This window comes from Anastrepha ludens, chromosome 5 (assembly GCF_028408465.1).
Source record: "Anastrepha ludens isolate Willacy chromosome 5, idAnaLude1.1, whole genome shotgun sequence".
Lineage (NCBI taxonomy): Eukaryota > Metazoa > Arthropoda > Insecta > Diptera > Tephritidae > Anastrepha > Anastrepha ludens.
In genome coordinates this window covers 100,560,474-100,584,406 of record NC_071501.1, presented here as the reverse complement: position 1 = coordinate 100,584,406, position 23,933 = coordinate 100,560,474, and positions in this window count along the sequence as shown.

The following is a 23,933-nucleotide window of genomic DNA, read 5'->3' as shown; positions in this document are numbered from 1 at the left end:
AAACCTCGATGTATCAAAAAAATGCGCTCTTTTCCTATAATTCTCAAGCATATTTATATTGAGAAGGTTTTGTCTTTTCATCGTGCATCGTTTCACGTTTGCCGAACGTATGGAAGTTGTTAAAAAATATTATCGTAATTCCTGCTCAGATGTACTTATAGATATGCGTCATAAATTTCATCGGCAACACATTTGGCGCATTTTAGGCCCAGTGGTTATGTCAACAAGAGCAAAATGCCATTATAAGGGCGAACACAATCCTCAAGTGTTCAATCAAGCATGAATGCATCCTCAAAAATTGGCTATTTGGGGCGGTTCCTAACATGAGGGCATACTCGCAGTTTAGTTCTTTCGAAATGATAAAGGAGAAACCTTCACCAGCAAAGATCGTCGGTACAGATGCAGGTTAACCGACTAACTTTAGCCAGAGCTCAATACTCGCTACTTCCTTCGATACATCCGAGCTGTGGTTCCAACAAGTTATAATTGCATGTCATAAAAACTATGCAACGCTCGAAATTGAGAAGGAGACATTGGACGACTGAGTCATCTCATGGCGAGCGTTCAGCAATTACACGCCGGGATCATGCGTTTTTACACCAATCAATTAGGAGGAGTTTTACTGACCCCTGTGCTTCAGTAGGAGAAGCAGGAACCCATGATGATGATGAATTATTTGGTCAAGAGCTTTGATGTAACATTGCTTTGGCCTACTAAATTTGTTCAACTCACAAAAAAACAAAAAGAAAAGGGCTTTCATATTTTAAAACTCATAAGAACGTTTAATAGTTGTAATTGCTGAATTTTTCAGGAAAAATCCATGCATAATGGCACTTTTACAAATTTTCATGACTTTTTACAGTACACCATGCCGACTCACACAATAATATCCTAAACTTGTGGGGGAATGTTTCACTGACCTGGGAACAATAAATACCGTCGTGCTGGTTATGGGGTATATGGTACCAGGACATGAACGGTAGCGAGCAGGCGGTTCTTGGTTTACTCGAGTTTTGTGAGACGGTGCCGAGTCCTGCTGAAACGTCCATGGTCTGCCACTGAAATGTTTGTCTGACCACGGCCTCAAAGCAAACTCCACAACACTTTACCGAAAATATATTTCGCATTTACCTTGACGCCAGGCTCAATGAAAACGATTGGAGGGGGCCCATCTGCGGTTACAACGGCCCAAACCATTAGCTGTGACGGATGCTGCCTCCTACTGGCAAATCGATGAACGGTGGCAAATGTATGAACGGTCGATCAAATAAACCCTATTTTTTTGGGAGTTCACGAATTGCTGAATTTGAAAAATTTTCTCGTCAGAAAACACAATGTTTGGAAACTGACCGTTTTCCGCCAAGCGTAGCAACTCCTTCGCTCCCTCAAGTCTGACTTGTTGCTGCTTTGGTGTGAGATCATGAGCCTTTTGGATCTTTTAAGGTTTGACTTTCAGATCATTCTTCATTATGTGGCAAATGCTACGGTCAGATATTTTTAGTTCTTTCGCCATTTGAATGGCACCTCGTCGGGGATTTCGTTCAAGTCGCTTCTTCACTTTTTGAACCATTTCGCATGGCGTTGCAGTCTTTTGATGACCACTTACATGTCATTTCACGATGCTACCAGTACTAATATTTACTTTAGGGTGCTCGAGCTCACGAACAATTGTGATTTTCTAGCCAAATATGATATAATGCAATCACACTTTTACTTTTGAAATCCATTACTGATTTTCTTTTTTCGCGTTTACTCTCGGCAAAATGCTTCCACGCGCTTATAAACAATACTCCTGACTGTCATTTAGCCAACTAACAGACAGCTGATGCCCGTGCATCTGCCGCGGCAGCGGTATGAAGTTGGTTACACTTCGAGCGCCGGACCCTGTAATTCTTCCTTCTAAATCTTCTCTTAAATTTGGATAGAGAGGTCTTGCGAACTTCCGCTGCTTACTATATGTATCTCTGTCTTTTATTCGCAATATAGACATGACTAAAATGTAAAATGTTAAAAGTGCACAAAGGGGATCGAAAAGTTCTCTCTATTTAACTCTATTCGTTGTTAAAATCTTAGTCTGGTTCCAGGACACTTGGGTTGCGTCCAATTCTCTTTTAGTACAGCGGCTCCATATATCACCGTTCGCGTTGCCTTTGTGGGTTCCAGCCTAACACAGTTCTGGCCAAGTCCATTTTCTACTTCGAATTTTTCTTTCGACTGGACTGGCGTTTGTGCCTAACAAAAGCTCTTAATTTGAAACACGGCTTGGCCAGAAAATTTGCAGTATTAGTCGTAAGAATCGGTTGATAAAAACTTGGGATATAGAAATTTTCGTTATCACTTCAGAAAACTAGGATTAATGGAATCAAGCATCGTTCGGTTTTGCAAGCTGCAAATACTGTGCAAAGACTAACATACACAGGTGGTGTGACTCCGGTTCTATTGATAATATGGAATAAAAAGTTCGAGGGAGGGCTCAAATTCTTTAGAAGCTTTCAATTATAGGCGCGTAGTCAATCAGAATAGACCACAACCGAGTTCCCAGTGAACTTTGGCTGAATAATTAACTCACAAATGGCAGTATACCTGATAAAAGACGATACTGATTGCTTGCCTACTAAAGGCACTACAATATTTTTACCCTTAACTGTATATGCACCTCAATTATATAAAACGAAATGTATTTAAATAGATATGCATACATACATACATACATTCATTTACACAAATACAAATACATATCTACACCACACCATTGAAGCCCACTCGGTTTTTGGCTTTTTTGATGAAGGAAATGAAAGCACAACAAAATTACTAATTCAACTAAGCAGCTGCCTAATGCGCTACGCGCTTGCATGTGTTTTGTGGCATAAATTTAACCAAATGTTTGTGCTTCGCAGAATTTTCCGCAATTGGGGCGATTGGCTACTGAAATACAAATAATTCCGAGGATGTACAAATATTATTTAAACTTATTTCCCAAAATGTTCATTGCTATTTTTAAGAGTATCTGTGCTGGCAAAACACTTCACTAAATGAAACATCCGCAATTGCGTAACCACCCCAATTATGGCTATGAAGTCACCACAGCCACCCCATGCATTATTTGTCGTCCTTCGGAACGTGCTTTCCGCTTTGGTGTTAAAAACTTTTGACAGTTTGCAGATAACATAAAGTTTGTGAAAACATTACTATGCCTTGTTGTTGATATCGGAGAAAAAAAAGTCGTTTGGGAGTTAAAAATTACACATAAATAATAATAATTTTAAGTGCGGCGTATGCGGAGGGTGAAACTCTTAATTTAATGGGGGAAAGTGTGCGTAAACTTAAAATTTATGATATTTTATGGTAAGGCCTATTTTTTCAAAAATATAATATGTGGCAAAAGCCCTCCGCCGCTCAACTGGTCATCTTTTGAAGCTTGAAGAACGTGGCACGCGGTCAACGGCCATGAAATTATTCTTTTCACGGATGAGAAAATTTTCACTGTTGAAGAAGTTTTTAATAAGCGAAACGACAACATCTATGCTAAAATTTCGAAAGACGCAAAAAATGTTGTTCCACAGGTTCAGTGTGACTACCATCCAACCTCTGTAATGGTTTGGTGGGGAGTGTCTTGTAAACTTGTATTAGGTGCGCAACTAAGTTCTCACTGTTTGTCAATAGATGCCGCCAGCAGAGTGTGCTAGTCGATTCTAACATAACCTAAACGTCATAAAAATCTCTTAATTTCTGCGAAAAAGGGGTTGAGACTGGGACAAAAGTGCACCAGGAAATTGTGTTAGAAGGCGTGGTGAAACAGTTGAGCAGTACTCTCTTCAATGTAGAGCGTTGGATTTTCCAGCAATATTCCGCTCCAGCCCATAAAGCAAAAACCACCCGACAGTGGCTAAAAAACAATACTCCCAATAGAAAATAGTACGATCACAGACAACCGTTACGAGGCAAACATGGAATAACGTTATTTATTAAAAAAAGCATGGAACTCCAAATTTTGTAGCATTTCAAAAATTATAGACCAATATTGTGAGACGGTGGAAACTTATCTACAGTGTTCGACACTCGAAGTGTAACCAACTTCAGACCGCTCGCGCAGCTCATGCACGGGTATCACTGTCTGTTAGTTGGCTAAATGACAGTCCAGAGTATTGTTTATAAGGGCACGGACGCATTTTTCCGAGAGTAAATGCGAAAAGAGAAAATCAGTAATGAATTTCAAACGTAAAAGTGTGATTTCATTATCTTTGGCTGGAAAATCGTGAATCGAATCGATTGTTCTTGAGCTTGAGCACCTCAAAGTAAATAAAGTTTTTGTTTATCGCACCATTACTCGTTATAATGATACTGGTAGCATCGCGAAACGTCATGTAGATGGTCATCAAAAGGCTGAAACGTCACGCGAAATGGTTCAAAAAGTGAAGAAGCGACTTGAGCAATGGCGAAAGAACTAAAAATATCTGACCGTAGCATCCTCTGCATACTGAAAAATGTTCTTAAAGTCAAACCTTAAAAGATCCAAAAGGCGCATGACCTCACACCAAAACAGCAACAAGTCAGACTTCAAGTCAGACTGACGAGACAATTTTACAAATTGAGTAATTCGTGAACTCCCAAAAGGATAGGGTTTATTTGACCTACTGGCATCCGCCACAGGTAATGGTTTGAGCCGCTGTAACAGCAGATGGGCGCTCTCCAATAATTTTCATCGAGCCTGGCGTCAAGATAAATGCGAAATGTTATCGGGAAAGTATTCTCGAGGTTGCTTTGAAGTCGTGGGCAGACAAACATTTTGGTGGCAGACCATGGACGTTTCAACAGGACTCGGCACCGTCTCACAAAGCTCGAGTGAACCAAGGATGGCTAAAAAACAACGTCCCGAACTTCATGACGTCCACACAATGGCTCTCGAATTCACCAGACGCGAATCCGACTGATTATTCTCTTTGGCTCATTTTGGAGAGCAAGGCCGAACTGAAAGATTCACCAGTCTAGAGGCGCTGAAAGAAACCATTGTCCGCGAGTGGGCCAAAATACCTGCTACTCTCATTCGGGCAGCTTGCGATTCGTTTCTGGACCGTCTCATAATTGGCGCGGAGACCTTTTTTGTGTATTTGGCCGAGGCTCCTCCTCCTATTTGTGGTGTGCGTCTTGATGTTGTTCCACAAATGGAGGGACCTAGAGTTTCAAACCGATTTCAAACGGCAGATATTTTTATGAGGAGCTTTTTCATGGCAGTCTCAAGGTCATAGTGGTCATATCGAGAAGAAGTAAATTGATTCTTAATTTTGTGTTATTTTCACACATTTTTTACTTTGAATTGAATAAAAGTAATTTTCTAAACTAAATTTATGGCCTTTTTAATTGGTTATACTTGGAGTGCCGGGCCGTGTACTTATGTACGAGTATTAAACACTGGATAATGTCGCATATAATATTTTGCACATTTCTATCTGGGATGGAAATCCAACTTTCTGCACGTGTGCCATAAAAATGTTCGATTTCAAAGAAAGTTTTAGTCCACCCTACTAACATACAAACATGTTTATAATATATACATATGTATGTAGATATGCATATCTTTCTTTATTTTCTTTGAATTCTCTATTGCAATCTCATAATTCCTATTTTATTCTGAAAAGTAACCGAAGACCTGGAAAATACATTAAAATTGGGCATTGAAGCAGAAGGCTTCAAAATATTTGTCACATTTCACAAAATATTTGTTTCTATTTGTAAAAAGTTCATTGCTTTTAATTGGGAGTTGGACTACCATTTCGAGGCCATTAATTTCACATTTACGAGTAAATTCATACTTTCTGCTTACTCCCATTTTAATTTATATTTAATAACTGCTACGTTTTTTGCATACTTTTGCCATTGGCAGTGCTTATATGCAGCTGTTAACTTAATTTCTTTACATACATTACATGTATGTAATATGTACATATGTTTGCGTGCAAGTTTCGTCCCCACACATTCACGTATTTTGCATCCATGCGTGCAGCATTACATAATTAAAGCTGCAGAAACCTAGGCAACCAAATATTCCCAGCTTCAAAAGTATAACGCAAAATGATATCGGGAAAAGGTTTAGAATATGATTTTTGTAGCTGAATACTTACGTAAGTGCATAGCCATTACTGTGGAACAAATTATGCGATTCCACCCATTTAGATTTATTTTTGTTCTGTGTCTCGGAGCCTAAAAGAACCAAGCAGTCGAGGTTCTTCAGAAGTTTTTCTCAAATAAAAACCTTTGCCTATCTTTCCTCAACAGTAGGATATTCCGATATAAAGGGGGAAAAGCACTTCTTTGCAGATTTAGGGTTTTTGCAAATCATTGGTTTGAAGCATTTCATCCTGTCGGCTAACATAAGAATGACGGAGATTCTATAAGCTATTCGGAGAGATATATAAGCTACGCGGTCTATAAGCAGACAAGTCTGAGGAATGTTGAAGTGAATAAATTAAGTTGGCGCGAATCCTATATTTCCAAGAACAGATCACCGGTAGTGAAAGAAACCCCGCGGTGGAGGTGTTTTCTGAGTTATACAGCCCAGAAGCAATTAGTACAAAAGATGTCATTTTGATACTCCACTTGTAGAACCACTGCTTTTTATTAGTCGAACCATTTTGATTTTACTATGAAACTGCCTATGGCGTATATTTTCGTTTTTGCAATTTCTTGTAAGCATCGAAAATTCTCCCAGCATTCTATGTCGTAGAACACCCAGACTTGGGCACTCACACAGGCACTGGAAGACTGTCTCCCCAGAATCTTCTTGATTGCAACTTTTACGTTTATTGTTGTACGGCCACCCCATCCTCGTAGTATGGTCTTCTAAATGCCAGTGGCCGGTTGTTGTTGACGTAATTCTGAATATGTCTGCTCGTGACTTTCTTAACAACTCGTCAGTTTGTGGATTTGTTGAAATGGAGCCATATTTGTTTAGTTATTTTGCAGGTATTTGTGTTAGACCATCATTAGTGACCGCTCAGCGTGGAGAAACAATCAAATATCCTTAAAACACCGCGCACAGGTGTGGTTTACTGATGGGCCCAAAAGGGAAGACGATAGTGCCGGGGCTGGAATTGTTGGACCACATTTCAGAAAAGCAATGGCATTGGGAAAAACCACTTCCATTTGCCAGGCGGAAGTCCACGCCTTAGTGCTGTGTGCCAGAGAATGTCTACGGAGTGGCACGAGCGGTACCAATATTAATATACTCTCTGACAGTCAAGAAGCTCTAAATTCGCTGGATAGCTTCTCATTCCAATTAAGATTGGTCTGAGAATGTTTTAAAATCCTCAACACTCTAGCATCAGGAAACTTTGTTACGTCCCTTCGTGCCCCTCGTGCCCCGAAATCCACATCAAGAAACTTTGTTTCCTTTGAGGACATGAGGGGCACGAGAGGAATGAAATTGCGGACACTTTAGCAAAAAAGGAAGCAAACACTCCCTTCTTAGGTCCTGAACCTTTCTAAGGGGTAAATAGCAGCTTCAAAAGTGCCCCAATCAGGGATGCGGCAATCGAAAAGACTCAAATATCCAGAACGTATAAAGGCAGAAGCAATCCTTAACCTTAGAGGAAAGGACATAAAACTTTACACTGAACTATTAACAGGACTCTGTTAACTTAATTATCACATGAAAAAGATAGGTGCGATAGAAAACGATTCCTGTAGACTGTGCAAAGAGGCACAAGAAACAGACCACGAACACGTTCTACGCGACTGCTCAGCAGTGGCACGACGCAGATTACATTACCTCGGAAATGGGGCTATAAATCCAAACCTACTGGTTGAAATTAGGCCTACAGCAGTTTTAGGATTTATGAAGAGGGTTTCAGGTCGTAGTGCACAAACAGCCAATCAAAAATAATAGTTCATCTGTAAAAGGGCTGCTTTTTGCGTACGTTTTAGCGACAGGCTAATTCTACCGCTTCGGATAAGTTATAGGATGCGAACTTAGCCCTCTAATTGGTGCTTATCTGTCGGAAAATATTTTTCTTCTTGGCAGATGTCACGCAACAAGCAACTGCATCTTCTATTCCAACTACATCCACTACATCAAATTCACTGTAGTGATTCGGTGGCCTTAACTTGAGCTCGATGGGAAGCTCATCGCTGAATATTTCTCTACCAACTTTACTGTCCAACTCTGAGTACTCCGTGTACAAGTTTACTGAGTCCTGTCTCCAAATGCTGCAATCTGTCTCATCTCTCTTTGAGAGAATACAAATGGAGAAGCTTCCGCTGGTATTAGCGTGGGTGGGCATTGAACTTGCTGAAAAATAATCTATTTACCTCTCTGTCTATATCTATTTTTACAACAACACGAAAATAAAAAATAAGACCTTTTGCTAGCTATCCATCATACAAAGCGTACCAATACATGCACACATCGGTTAGTTCAAAATTTCGAGGAAAGTGTGAATAAAATTTTTAGCTAGAAAGCGTGAGAATATCTCTCCTCTTTTAGTTTTTTAAATTCTGCCTAGAACTTTGCTCTATAAAGTGCGATCATCCAGCGACGCTCTAGTACTTCGATGTTAGATCCACTGGTTTAGGACGGCATGCGAAAAGATGGTTGGTTTCGCAAGATATTTCCATAGGCATATCCATGTACGAATGCGAGTTAAGCCTGTTAAAATATCCATAAAGCAATTCGGGACGTGTTCAACAGGTTCTGCGAGACAACTCTACTTGTTTCTTTGCGATGGGGGACAGTTGGTTTCTTATTTTGGCATTAAGAAAACGAGAACTGCTATTATCTGGTTACTTAGTTGGGTGTTTACTGTCGCAAAGCGTTTATAGCCCTTCGATAGTGCGCCAATCCGGCGGAGGAAGCACGTATTCTTTAATCTCGTATTTAACTCCAAATGAGGGGATTTTTGGTGTTTCTAAGAGGCAGCTCGGTTTCTAGCATTTGTTAACATGGGTGATAACTGGTAGTATTCCATCGGTAACTACTTGAAAATTATTACTTTATGCACTTTAAGTAGGATCGTACAAGTTAGAGCTATGAAAGTTATAAGGCGGCACCATTAGAAGGCATTACGGGACTGCGCTAAGTGCGGTATTCAGAAGTTTTCTGGTTTTATCCTCGGGAACAACTTGGTGATGCATACTTCAGAACCGGTCGAGGGTTCTTTTTGGCGGTCGTATGCTGCCAACAACGATTTTTATATTTGCTCGAATTGCTGCTGTCAAGTAAATTGAAGACTTTGTTGCTGCTCTGTGCTTTGGTTATAATTGCAACCCGGAACGATTACGACTATTTTTTCTGTGCTATAACTTTATTTAGTTCGGTTAAACCTTCAATAGAAATAGATTTTGGGTGGTGGGATCTAAACCTAGCGCACAAGCAGCCATCCTGGGCTGATTCGCCTTCTCACATTAGCTTGCATCGAAACAGGTGTTCGGAAGCTACCCAGAGGAACTCGCGAAGTCCGGAACTTGTGAGCTGCTTGAGCCGTGTGTAGAAGAATATGGCGATCAGATACCTAAAACACCTACTGGTTTGAGAATAATATTCGCAGAATATGTTTCTTCTTGTGGTGCTATGATCGCTTTAGTTTTTTCAGGTCAAGAAGCTAACAAACGGGTAGTGAGCAGAAATACTTTCTAATGAGTTTTTCCACTACTTCCCTTTCCCTATGGACATGGCTCAATAAATCAAACCAATATAGTCAATATGGACTATATGGCTCCGGTCTTTAAAGAGGAGAAAATGTTCAATTTCAAAGAGTATGGCCTAAGGTCTTTAGCACTAAACGTAATACACTTAACTTTCATACAGACGGACGGTTCTTAAATGACTAGTGGAGTAGGCGCTGAGATGTACTATTCAGAGATAGACCTAAGAAAGTCGTATAAGCTTCGAGATTACTGCAGTGCTTTCCAGGCAGAGGTTTTCGGCGTTGGAATGGTAGCAGATCTAGTTACTGGGATCAACTCTAAGGTTAGAACTTACATAGATAGTCAGGCAGCCATAAAAGCAATTACATCGTTTAGTATACAGTCCAAGACAGTTCTTTAAAGCAAGAAGGCAGTAGAAACGTTGGATCTTGTGAACGAAATACCAAAGTCCATATGATTAGCATACAGCGAACGAGATGAAAAAGTGATCAGGAAATTCAGCACAAGATGGGAAAGTTTGTCCACTTACAGGAATGCAAAGATCAGAATGTAACAAAACCCTCACAGTCGTACTCGATTTATACCATCGCTAACACGAAAAGATTGTACTTATAGAACTTTGATAGGCGTGGTGACGGGACATAGCCCATTAACAGCGTATGCTTAGAAGATAGGAAAAAACTCAAAACGCATAATTAATGAACTCCATCTGGTATAGCTACAGGCCGACCATAGACCGGTTCGGCTAGGTTCGGTTCGGCGTAACTGCAAGTCAACCAGTTCCACCTAACCTAACCTCCTTTGCGATAGGTAGGTGAAATGGTTGAAGTGCCAGTTTGCCGCTCCTCAAGTAGCATTAAAGCACCGTTTTGATACCATTACGACCCCTCCAACAAGCAGATATCTACAACCAGCGAGAGCTGTTGATATAATGGAGAAGATTGATGGGATTTAGGTTGGTCCACTCCTCCAGGCTGCCGAAGAAAGGAGCACACGATGACCTTAATCGTCTAGCTGCCAAGCCCGGACATTTACAGAGAAAGTGCTCAACAGTTTCCTTCTCTGAAAGATCCTAGCTTTTCCGCGAATGTGCCGATCGTCCAGAGACCGGTAAATACAGCTACTAGTTGGAAATTGAATGGCGAGAAGTCCAAAGAACTTTCTGAGTCCTTCGTATATTGTACTGGGGCCAAAGAGTTTTCGGAATAGCACATGAACAAATGGAGCTCCATCTTTTATGCGCTTTACTGAGAAATAATTCCTTTTCGAAATATTGACAAAAATTTTGGGCCAACAATTTTCTAAGGGGACGGCATTGCTCACTTACATATTTTAAACTGAGAATTCTGCTAACAGAGTCGCAAAGCTTGGCTTCCACGCCACAGTGCGTTGATTTCATTGGTAACTCTTCTGTTACTGGGCTGTATTATAAACATCAAGGGCAACATATTTTTTTTAATTATTGCTGTAGCAATAAACTTTCCACTCTCCATTTTTTGTGCTGTTCATCTGTATGCTATATATAGTTTACACCTACTTCAATTAATGTGAGTAAATATATCAGGAATCTTTATTTTGCGCACAATTTTTTGCTGCTGAATTCAACTGTGTTTACATACCATATAAAATAAAATAGTATATTTTAACTAGTATTCCATTCACTGCATTTAAATTGAAAATTATCAAAATTATTTTATAAAAAATTCACCCCATTGCTTGTGCAGTAAAAAGCTTTATTGCTTGTAGTGGCCATGGAATTATAAAGTTTTTTTGTTTTTGTTTCGTAATTGAGTTTCATGGAACAGATCTGCAAGTCCATGTCAATTAATATTTATAGGTATGTAAAAACAGTATTTTTGGTTCGTGGATGTAATTTTACATTTAAATTTAGTTTTATTTATTATCGTAGCTTTTTATGTACCTGGGCTTCCTGAAGGGTGGTTAAGTTTTAAGGGCCGGTGTTGATTTTGAATAAAATACAATTTTTTTAAGAAATTATTGTCATTTCTCTTTATTCAGATAATATTGGTATAGCTCAATTACGTATGGAACCAAATGTTGGCCAAATGACCGCCGCGGCCTCGGCGGCACACCTCCATCCGATAGTCCAAATTTTCGATGACGCTGAGGCATAATTGCGGTTCTATTCCGTAAATGTGTCGAATTATCTCATCCTTTAGCTCTTGAATTGTTGCTGGCTTATCGATGCACACCTTTTCTTTCAAATAACCCCAAAGAAAAAAGTCCAACGGTGTCAAATCACATGATCTTGGCGGTCAATTGACATCGCCGCGACGTGAGATTATTCGGCCCTCAAATTTTTCGCGCAGAAGAGCCATTGTTTCGTTAGCTGTGTGACAAGTGGCACCATCCTGTTGAAACCACATATCGTACACATCCATATCTTCCAATTCGGGCCGTAACAAGTTCCTTATCATCGCACGATAGCGAACAGTATTCACAGTAACTGCCTGACCGGCCTCATTTTGGAAAAAATACGGCCCAATGATGCCGCCGGCCCATAAATCGCACAGTCACTCTTTGTGGGTGCATTGGTTTTTCGGCAATCACTCTTGGATTACCATTCGCCCAAATGCGGCAATTCTGCTTATTGACGAATTCACTGAGGTGAAAATGTGCTTCATCACTGAAGATGATTTTCTTCCAAAATTGGTCATTCACTGTTGCCTTTTCCTGCCACCATTCTGACCATTGACGACCCTTGAAATGGGCAAGAGGCTTTAGTTCTGGAGTCAATTGCACCTTGTTAGCGTGTAAATGCAAGTCTTTATGCATAATGTTCATCAACGACGAGCAATTGTTGGGCACGACGACGAGTTGAGGTGGACGGCTCTTCAACCACACCATCGCGAACAGCAGAAATATTTTCTGCAGTACGAGCTGTACGAGCATGCACTGGTGTTTTCACATCTCTTACAGGCCCGGTTTGCTTAAACTTTTGCACAATTTTGCCGATTGTACGCACATTTGGACGTTTAAATTTACCGAAAAAATCACGAAGTGCGCGATATGCATTTTGATTTGAACGCCCGTTTTCAAAGTAAGTCTGTGTATCTTTCCAACACATGTTCAGGAGTCAGCCAACGTGAAAAGGCGAAGCGTTCCAGTATAGCTGGTTGTGCGCTGGGTTTGAGACACGCCACTTAAAAATTCCCCCAATGAAAAAATGTAAAAAGTCTCGGATAAGAACTATACTGATGACGAACCCTGCAAACGAACTAAGAACTGCGATTTGAGGGCATGCACCTGAAATGTCCGGTCTCTTAATGGGCAACGTGCCTCTGCACGGCTGGTTGACGTCCTCGTGAGAGTAAAGGCTGACATCACTGCCATTCAAGAGATGCGATGGACGGGATAAGCCAAGAAAAACGTAGCACCTTGCGGCGTCTACTATAGCTGCCTTGTAAAAGAGAGCAAATTCGGTGGCGAATTTTTTTTAAGAGAGAGAGACTTCGTCGCCAAGTACTGTCGTTCACTCCGGGGGACGAGCGCCTCGCAATAATCCGCATCAAAGCGCGATTTTTTGACACCTCGCTAATTTCCGCCCACGCCCCGACGGAAAAGAAGGACGATGCGTCCAAAGATTCCTTCAATGAGCGCCTGGAACATTCCTGCCCCGCCACAACATACCTAAAACGCGTGCTTGGCGACTTCAACGCCAGGGTGAGCAAGGAGGGAAACGAAACTTCCAGTAAAGGACAGAGGCTGATCGAGTTCGCCGGGCGCGGAAACATGGTAGTCTGCAGCACCGGATTCCAGCATAAAAAAATACACCAAGCTAAAATTCTTTTCCATCAGGGCAATGCACTGCGTCATAAGAGCATTTTGATAATGGCTAAAATCCATAAATTAAAGTTCGCACTGTGTTGACCAGATTTGTCCTATGGCGACTTCCATCTGCTGGTAGACCTTAAAAAATGTATGCATGGAAAGCGTTTTTTATCAAATGATGAAGTCATAACAGCTGTAGAGTTTGGTTTTAAGCAGTTTTGAGGTGTGCGTAATAGTTTCTATTTGCAACCTGCAGCCGTCCGTTTGTGCAAACCCATATGAAGGTCGAACAGAGAAAAACCTTTCCAGCATTAAGTTTGAGGTATTTGAAAATACGTCTTCAAATACAATCATCTTAGCCCACTAAAGAAAAACCATCTAGTCAGATTTGAGTGATGATCAGAAAGATATACATACTAAAAATACAGATTAAAGGTATTGCTGACGTCATATGCCACATTGTAGTGGCGCACTGGAGCCGGGAAACACATTTTTCTGTTATGATGAAAAAGAGTTAATATATGAAAATCTTTGAACGACTTCACTGCGATATTAACGTCCCATTAATTTGACAACTATTTTCTATATTTGTTTTATGCAACTTTACATTGAAGTATCGTATCTTTTACGACTTTCACAATGCTCATGCACTTAATTTAACCTTTAACCCTGGAGCTGATGGCTTATTATACTCGTAAAGACTTTTAAATCGCAAAGCACAAATATTAAACCAAGCGTTAAACCTCGTTATTAAAATGCTCTCGGCATACAAAATAAGCGCATGCCATGGATACCCAGCAGGAATGCTGTACGATTTTTCAAAGCCGCCGCAACCGAGTGTGTTTGCGCTTGACTATCACTTGGCAGTAACTCCAAACGCACTGGCTGTATGAAACACTAAATTATATAAAAGGTTTCATCGAAAATGGGTCGTCACTAATCATCAGGCATTGGCAAGCCTCTGTGTGTATTATTTCAATAGCAACTCATAAAAAACATGTGACATTTGAAGGCGGCATAGAACTAAATATAAGTGCCTCCATTTGTAGAGCAATACTAAGACGTATAACATAAATTCGAAGAGGAGCCCGGCCAAATACTGAATAAAGATATTCTTTATCGTCTTTTTTGAGTAGCAGAGGTCGTATAATGGCTATAACGCGGCTAACGTTGGTTTTCACATGTAGGCGGCACTTCAGAGTAGACTAACCATATCTTAACAGAAGGAGGAAGCTTGATGGACTCCTTCTGCCTAAGCTAAAAGGAGTCACAATCCAGATATCTGAAGAAATCAAATATTTTGGATATCCTCGATAGTAAACTCTTTTGGAAGTCACACGTTGAAACAAAGATATTCAAAGCAATGACAGCCTTGTGGCAGTGCAAGGGTGTATTTGGGAAACCGTGGGGTCTTTCTACTAGCAAGATTCTATGGGCCTACACAGCTATGATACGACCTATGCACCAGTGGTTTGGATGAGTAGACTCTCTCTCTCTTGGGAGTCAGCAAGACCTTATAGAGACTATAACGCACTGTGGCCATCTGTTGCACCGGAGCTTTTCCGATTACTTCAGACTCGGCATTAGATGCTCTGCTTTCATGCACATCCACTTTATGCTTTCATCCAATGAGAGACCTTAAAGACCATATGCAGGACACAATGGGAATCAGTACGTACCCTATCTGGCATTGGAAAACAGAGAAGGCATGAACTTCGATCCAATGATTATCTCTATGTCCCTTGCCATCCCATGCCCATGCCGTCAGGAGTCACACTTGAAAAGAAATACATTGTTGTACCGCCAGAGGCTCAATTGTGGTCAAACTCGAAAAATGAGCTCGGCAAACACTGTTTTCGTATTTTCACGGATGACTCCAGAACCGAACACGATTTCGGCTTTGATGTCTACGTGAAATCTGTGTTTCAAGCGGAGGTGTATGCTGTTTAAGAAGCAATGCACTTTGGTGTGGAAAACAGGAGGAAAGACAGATCTGTATGTATCTGTAGCGACAGCCAAGCTGCGCTCATGGCCTTACACAGCCCTCCAACCACTTCAAGGGTAGTTGAGTCCTGAAAATTCAGGTTGAACTATATAATAACCTGAGGCGAACATGAGTCCCGGGACACGTGGGTATCGCGAGTAACGAAACATTTGACTCTTGAGCTAGGATAGGCTTTGCGGACAACTTCTTTGGCCCGGAGCCCGTTGTGTCAGTCCCTTCTGCAGCCATGTAAGCCGCGGTTAGCAAACGAGCGAGCTTTGCAAGCTGAGAGACGCTGCAGATGGACAAAACTGATATTACGTCTCGCAGGTCCTCGTGCGATTAAGCAGAAGGGACTGCAGGCAACTGGTTGAGCTGGTGATGGACATGGTAAAGGTAGGCATCTTAGACGGTGCTCTCTGCCCAGCATGTGGATAGGAAAATGAGACGGTGGACCACTTTCTGTACATCTGCTCGGCCTGCCGTCGAATCAGATCTACTCGGATTTCTTCGGAGGTCGGATAGATTTAAAGAAAAGTAAAAAGGGAACTCGAGTGCAGTACAATGGACTTTATATTGCTTAAGTGCTGTACTTTCTAGTGGTCCCTACAAAAAAATAAAAACAAAAATCTATTTGAATTGTACTTTAATCGTTTAGTAAATAAATAAATAAATTAATTCCGATAGAAAAACAGTACCGATTATGTTTGATATAGTGAATGACGCACCCTAATGCACATTTATGTGTTACATGGCTGGAGGATGCAAACGAGTTTCTGCTGTTCTACTTCCAAAGTTCTCAACGATTTCTCATGGGGCTTTCATAAGTTGATCCTTGCTAAAGCATTCTGCCATAAAGGGTCTATCCACTTACGCCTGGTTATATTCATACATACGTGAATGCTGCTACATTTGCATGCGTGCGCCCATCTACTCACATGCACATCGCTTCTTAAGCTCCAAGCTGGCTTGGCTTGAGTAGCGGGCGAAGAGCAACTTCACGCTTCCATAATCAATATTCAAGTCATAAGTGGAAGAAAAAGGCGAACACGTTTAGCCAACCCACTTTGGTGACACATTTGCATATGTGTATGCAAATATGTACATGTGTAGGTGCACAGCGCATGCACCTGCCTTTAAATTAAAGTATTCTTCTGGCGCAATTTATTTTCAAGACGCCTCTAAAGGCCGACCCGAGGGTAGCTGAGCATAATGCTTTGTGAGTGGGTATTTGTGTTAAATAATTGAGCGTAGATGCTGGAAGAAAATAAAAAAAAGCCTTTTTACTAGCTTATAACATTTTAGACGGAGAAAATCTGGTTCAAAAAACAATCTGGACAAGTGTACATGTGAACTAACAAAGTGGGCAAGTAAGACGCACTAAGAAAAGGGTGATCGCAAAAAGGTAGGAAAAGCACATAAATTGAATGGCACACAAAGGTGTAAAAAGGTTTTAGAGATAATGCGGTGGAAGTCGCGTGTGCACACTTACTTCAAAAAAATATCTCCATATGTGTCTAAAGCGCACCTACAAGCTTATGCTCGATAAAGGGTGTTCTTTTAAGAGCTTGGGAACTTAAAATGATAATTCAAAACTGTAGAATTGTTGGAATGCATTTTTTGTAGTATAATCTAAGATTTACATGGTCCATTCTCTCTCACTCTCTCTCTCTCTCTCTCTCTCTCTCTCTCTCTCTCTTGTCATTATTGTAGGATTAGGTTCTGTTTTTCCAACGAAAAAAATTTAAATTTGCTATTGTTTTTTTAAATAAAAATATAACTAATGCATCATTTGCATCGGGATCCAGGCGTCCAACACTCTTGCCAACGCTTTTGTCGTCCTTTTGAAGGTCGTGGTGTTTTAAGGCGTTACAGTTAGAATTTTCAAAAAATATTTTTTTTTTTGTTTTTTTTTTAATATATATATATTTAAGAATACAGAATACAGAAAATTGAATACCGGTGAGTATCTTCGGCGGCCGCCGTAGCCGAATGGGTTGGTGCGTGACTACCATTCGGAATTCACAGAGAGAACGTTGGTTCGAATCTCGGTGGAACATAAAAACAAAAAAAACAAAATTATGAAAAACATTTTTTCTAATAGCGGTCGCCCCTCGGCAGGCAATGGCAAACCTCCGAGTGTATTTCTGCCATGAAAAAGCTCCTCATAAAAAAATATCTGCCGTTCGGAGTCGGCTTAAAACTGTAGGTCCCTCCATTTGTGGAGCAACATCAAGACGCACACTACAAATAGGAGGAGGAGCTCGGCCAAACACCCAAAAAGGGTGTACGCGCCAATTATATATATATATTATATATATATCTTCGAAATTACAGGTACATTTAAAAAGGCGATTTAGAGTGCGTGAAAGTACAAGACTAAACTTTAAATGCGTTTTTCAAAAAACGGTGTTTTCAAAGTCAGTGACCAACATTACTCAAAAACAGTTAAGCCGATTAGCCTCAAATTTCAACACGAGCTTCTTAAATACGAGGTGTGCTCAAAAAGTATCGCGAATTTTGTGTTTTTTTCAAAAATTATTTATTTATTCATTAATATCTATTGTGTCCCCTTCAAAGTAATCCCTGTAAGATATTATGCACTAGTGCCAACGTTTTTTCCAATCTTCGAAGACCTTAAAAAAATCATTTTTTTTATCTTGTTCAGCTCCTCCTTTGATGCCGTCTTTATCTCGTCAATCGTAGCGTAGCGTCGTCCTTTCATGGGCCTCTTCAGTTTCGGGAACAAGAAAAAGTCACAGGAGGCCAGATCTGGGGAATACGGTAGCTGTGGCATCATTAGTGTGTTGTTTTTGGCCAAAAAGCCGCGTACAAGCAACAATGTGTGAGCAAGGCCGTTATCGTCATACAAGAGCCAATCCACAAATCCGGGCGTTTCTGGCGGATTGCTTCGCGCAAATTGCGCATAACTTGCAGGTAATATTCCTCATTGATCGTTTTACCCTGTGGCAAGAACTCATGATGTAAAACGCCCCTGCAATCGAAGAAAACGGAAAGCAAAACTTTGACATTTGACCGAACTTGACGCGCTTTTTTCGGTCTTGGTTCGAGCGGCAGCTTCCATTGAGATGATTGAGCTTTGGTTTCCACGTCATAACCATAAACCTATGATTCGTCACCAGCTATGAGCCTCTGGAGCAAATTTGGGTCATCGCGGACAGAATCCAAAAAAATGGGCACTAATGGCACGAGCCAATCGATATGTCTAGGTCCTCATCAACTTCTCTAACGGTGATTCGACGATTGGCCAATACCATTTTCTTCACTTCATCAATTTTTTCGTCTGTTGTTGAAGTGCTTCGTCGTTCACATCTTCTCGACCTTCTGAGAACATTTTGTACCACCGATAAATGTTGATTTGCTTACGTCCAAAGTAGCTTCTCCGTATGACACAGTCAACATTCGGAATGCATCCGCGCACTTAATTTCGTTTTTCACACAAAATTTGATACAGGTTCTTTTAACCATCTTTTTGAATAGGTAAAAATCGAAGACGAGCCGAAATACGTACAAGCAAAGCAGCTGTCAATAATTAACTGAACATTCAAAATGGCCGAACTCGTCGGAATGAGTGAGTGACATGAGTAGCAACATATCGCCACAAAAAAATCGAAATTCGAATATACGTAACTTGCGAAAGTTCAAAATTCGTGATAGTTTTTGAACACAACTCGTAAATTTTTTAGTAATTGTTCGAAGATTTTTCTCAACGATAAATGTTTCTCTTTTTATAAGCAATTTAAGGGCGAAGTTTTGGTCAAAAATCGATTTTTTTTTGTAATTCGATTTTCATATTGTAAAAAAACATTATTTTGCTTATTCCTTCTATTGATTAGTATATTTATAATTACTTTAGCAAAATCTGTTTGGTTTTTTAATTTCAGAGGATTCTAGTTCACTGTCTTAAAATACAGTTAAGAGTTAACATAATATGTGTACAAATTTTTAGATCAATAAATTTAAAAGTTTTCTCAGAAAAAGATTCTGGAAAATGCGCTTTTGTTCGGCCTTCTAACTGTATAGAACCCCGTAAGTTGATCTTTCATCATAATCTTTGCCAACCGATTCTCTCCTATTTTTTTACATGCTGGTTCCATTCTTTTCTTATCATGCGGCCATTTTACTACGTCTGCGTTTTCGCACATCCTTCGTATCTCCTCGTTTCGTTTAAGATCGCGCCTTCTGTAGTGTGCTATGGCTCGCAGCGTTTGCATTTCGATGGTGCATATCATTCGCTCTGTTGTATAGGGTGGGCCATGTAAAATTTGCTTTTTGAATTGGTTGAATCGTTGAAGATAGTCCAACGGACTTAAAGCACATCTCCGAGGCGGCCAGTTGATATCGGAATTTCGGCTGATTATTCGGTTTTCAAAAACGATAGCCAAAAGTTCGAGTGTAACTTTGGCAATGTGATAAGTTGCACCGTTCTGTTGAAACCAAAAGTCGTCCATGTCATCCTCTTCAATTTTTGGAAACAACTCGTTGAACATGTAACGCTCGCCATTTACTGTAACCGTGGCTCCTCGCTCATTTTTGAAAAAAAAAAAAAAAATGGCCCGATGATGCCGCCAGACCAAAAACCGCACCAAACAGTGACTCGTGTGGATGCATTTGCTTCTCTACTGTAACGTGTGAATTTTCTGAGCCCCAAACCCGACAATTTTGCTTATTGACGTAGTCACCGATGTGAAAATCAGAAAAGAAGAAGAAGACTCACCACTTTGGAAATAGGTTTTCAATATTTCCCAATTTTGTTCAAGCGTATACCGTCCCATTTCGTAAATGTCAAACCTTTAAGTAAATTATGAAAACATTTGACATGTCATTTGTGTTACCATCCTCAAAAAAATAGGTGGTTCAAAAGGCAAACGCTATATGGCCCACGCTGTACAATAAATGTCGAGGAGATCACGGGCAAATTAGCAAGAATGCGCCGTGAATGTCGGCCATTTGATTTCTATTCTTGCACGATTTGCATTTTAGAGGCACGTAAGCCAAGCTCCTTATTTCAAATTTTCCATGTAATCGAAGGATGAAGGCCAACAAGTAGGGAACGACAACGAATCGACGTTTCGGCGTGTTTTTTCGTTCTATGAACTTCGCGAATAGATTTAATTCTCTCAAAGTAAATTTCCACAATGTGGAAGAACTGTTCTGGCGTTAAACGACTCATGATTACTTGCCAAACCTTGCTGAACAGAAATGTGCGCACAGTGTGCCATTCTCAGCTGTCAAACCATAGTTATTAATATCTATAGTTCTCATGCAGCTAAAAAAACACCCCATATTTATTTTAAGAATATATTTACGTACCTGGTAAAGAAAATCTATTAAGTCATGATATCAAGAAAGAAATATAACTAAAATTTTCATTACATAACTAAAGCCAACTCATAAGTCTGCTGGGCTGACTTGCAGTTAATGGACATCGGACAGCGTTTCCGAAAAGAAACACATTCGCTACACTTGCGGATAACTAAAGGGATTGAGTGGGCTCTGCTGACAGACAACATTGTTATTGCCACAAATTTATTATTTCTTTCTTTATGTATTTATACATATATTTAAACGAATTATTGTAAAAATTATTGAAATGTAAGATGAAATACTTATAAATAAATAAAGAATTACTACTAAAAATAAGAAGAAAGATGAGTGGGCTCTGCTCATGCGGCATTATAATGGTTCGTTTGATCTAAATATGGATCTTTGCCCCCCGTGGGCAACGGCAGCCACCGAAATTTAACCGCAAAATCCGACTTGGGATATCTCTTGCAGCTGTTCTACCAAAGTTGTCTTGCTATGCGACACGCTAACCATTTTCCCCTTTTATTATTAACTTATTATGAGCGAATTTAGCACTGAGACTTGAAAGATCTCTTGTGCCCTCTTAATGGACTCAAATTATTTCTCTGAGTCCAACTTCCTCAAAAAGATTTGTATTTATCCTATTTTAGTGAGTTTTACTTCCTCCTTTGGTAAAATATGTTTATCCAGGTGTTTGTGCCGCTTTGGTATCAATGCTGGACACGATCTCAACACATGTTGGGAACCACGCTCCCTAGAAAAGCGGCAAGTTCCATTGGAATATTTTCTTAGTTTAATGAGATGATAATCCAATCCACAAAGATCTGTTAGAACTCTTGTGACGATCCTCAAAATGTTCCTACTTAATTCGATACAATCGTTAAATCGGTTTAAGTCCAAGCCATCCATTATTGATTTTTATTGCGATATACCCAGTAGATTGTCTCAGTATGATCTTTGTCTTTTCTCTACTTTCTGAATAAGAGAAGAGCTATGGGATTAGGTATCTGGGCTATAGGTAAAAGGACTTTGATAATCCAATCCACAAAGATCTGTTAGAACTCTTGTGACGATCCTCAAAATGTTCCTACTTAATTCGATACAATCGTTAAATCGGCTTAAGTCCAAGCCATCCATTATTGATTTTTATTGCGATATACCCAGTAGATTGTCTCAGTATGATCTTTGTCTTTTCTCTACTTTCTGAATAAGAGAAGAGCTATGGGATTAGGTATCTGGGCTATAGGTAAAAGGACTTTGGCCTCATAAATGGGGAGACAGCTCCTGGCTAATTTATCTGCATTTCGTTGCCAGTAATTCCTATGTGCCCTGAAAGTCATAGGTACGTACCTGGTTGTTTTAGCCAAATATATTCAGCTTTTCAAGAGTAATCTGTAAGTTGAGAGTCTTGCTTGCTGTCTGGCTATCAGTAAGGTTTGCTTTGCTTCCGTTATTATAGTTGCGTTCAAGGTTAAAGTGAGCGCATATTTCTATTGCGTAGATCTCCATTTGAAATCTACTTGTATTCTTGTTGAGTATAATTCAAAGCTAATTTTTTCGTGAATTCGTGAGAGATCAGGACTACCGCACTCATATCGGCAGTTAATTAGGTCTATGCCCCAACTGAATTGCATAACCTGGCATTTTCGGTGTTAAGCGGTAATGAAAAATCGCATAAGCGGTTATCGCGTCAATTAAGAAGAAGGAATTAATTTCACACCAAGACAGTAGCTTTGATAAATCCTTCTGGAGTTTCACGCATAATGATAATGCGTTTATGCCTCAAAAGGCTTACAAATAATCCGCGTACATTAGACAAGACGTTTCTAGGAGTGGAAAATAGAAGTGGGCCTAGGTGCCTGCCTTGAATTACTCCTGACATACATAACATGAGGTGAACGATTCAAGAAAGCTCGGATGAAGTGCCTGCCATCTGATCTAGCTTCTCGAGTAAGATACATTTGGTATTCCTCATTGTAGTAAAAACTACTCTTTAAACGAACCGACAAATCGTTGACTTAGGCACTCGGTTGCACTTTTTATGTGAAAGTAGGGATGGTTTTAAGAATAAATTAACTACACTTCTTCATATCCATTACTGCTTTCAATTAAAACTAATTAATGATTACTTACGAATGGGTTGTTGTGTGCAAAGGTTTGAAACCATTCGGAAGTGCAAAGGTTTGAAACCCCGGGTACGAAGCATCAATTGATAGACAAGTTTTTATCCAATATCGGGCGCACCTCGACAGATAACAGCAAACTACTAAGCGTATTTCCGGGTCTAAGGCTCTAAACGTCAGTTATGGAGTTCGACTAATCTCTGTGTCTACAATTAAATGATAAAAAAAATAAATATTAGTTTGAGGAAAAAGAAATACATTAATTTCTCGGTAGATGGCTGTAGTGATCAAAATCTCATAAAGTATCGATCAAACACTCGTTTTACTCACATTACATTACATTACACTCACATTATACTCGTTTGCAAGGGGACATTTCATACCAAAAAACTCCTTTTGCTGTTTTCTGTTTGTTCTATTCAGTTGTCAGTTACAGGGTAAAACAATGGAAGCCAATACAGAGAAAATTCGGTATATTTCACAGTTTTTCTTTGATAAAGGCGAAAATGCAAACCAGACCGCTGAAATTGTGAATGCTGTTTATGGTGCCGATACTGCAACAGCTAATTACGAGCCATTTTGGGTTTGTCGATTCCGTTCAGGCATTTTTGATGTTAAAGAAAATTTCGATAATGTTGAAAATGTCGATAAAATCGCAGAAATAATCGAAGTTGACCGGCATGTTAGTAGTTGTAGCATCGCCCGGAATCGATCTTTAGGACCATAAAATAGTTTTAAATTCTTTGCGCACAGCTGGATTCAAAAAGAAGCTCGCTGTTTAGGTGCCACTCCAATTAACACTAAAACCATGATGGATCGGATTTTCATCAGCGAAGCCTTGGCCAAACATAATAAAATGGACTTATTTTTTAACCGGATGGTGACTGAGGATAAGAGATGGGTCACATACGACAATATTGTGTGAAAACGATTGTGGTCAAAGCGTGATGAAGCAGCTCAAACAGTGGTCAAACCATGACCAACGGCTAGTTGCTTTAGTATGATCAAAGACTAAATTCAAATCTCTACGGTCAACAACTGGACCGTTTGAAACCAGCGATTGACTA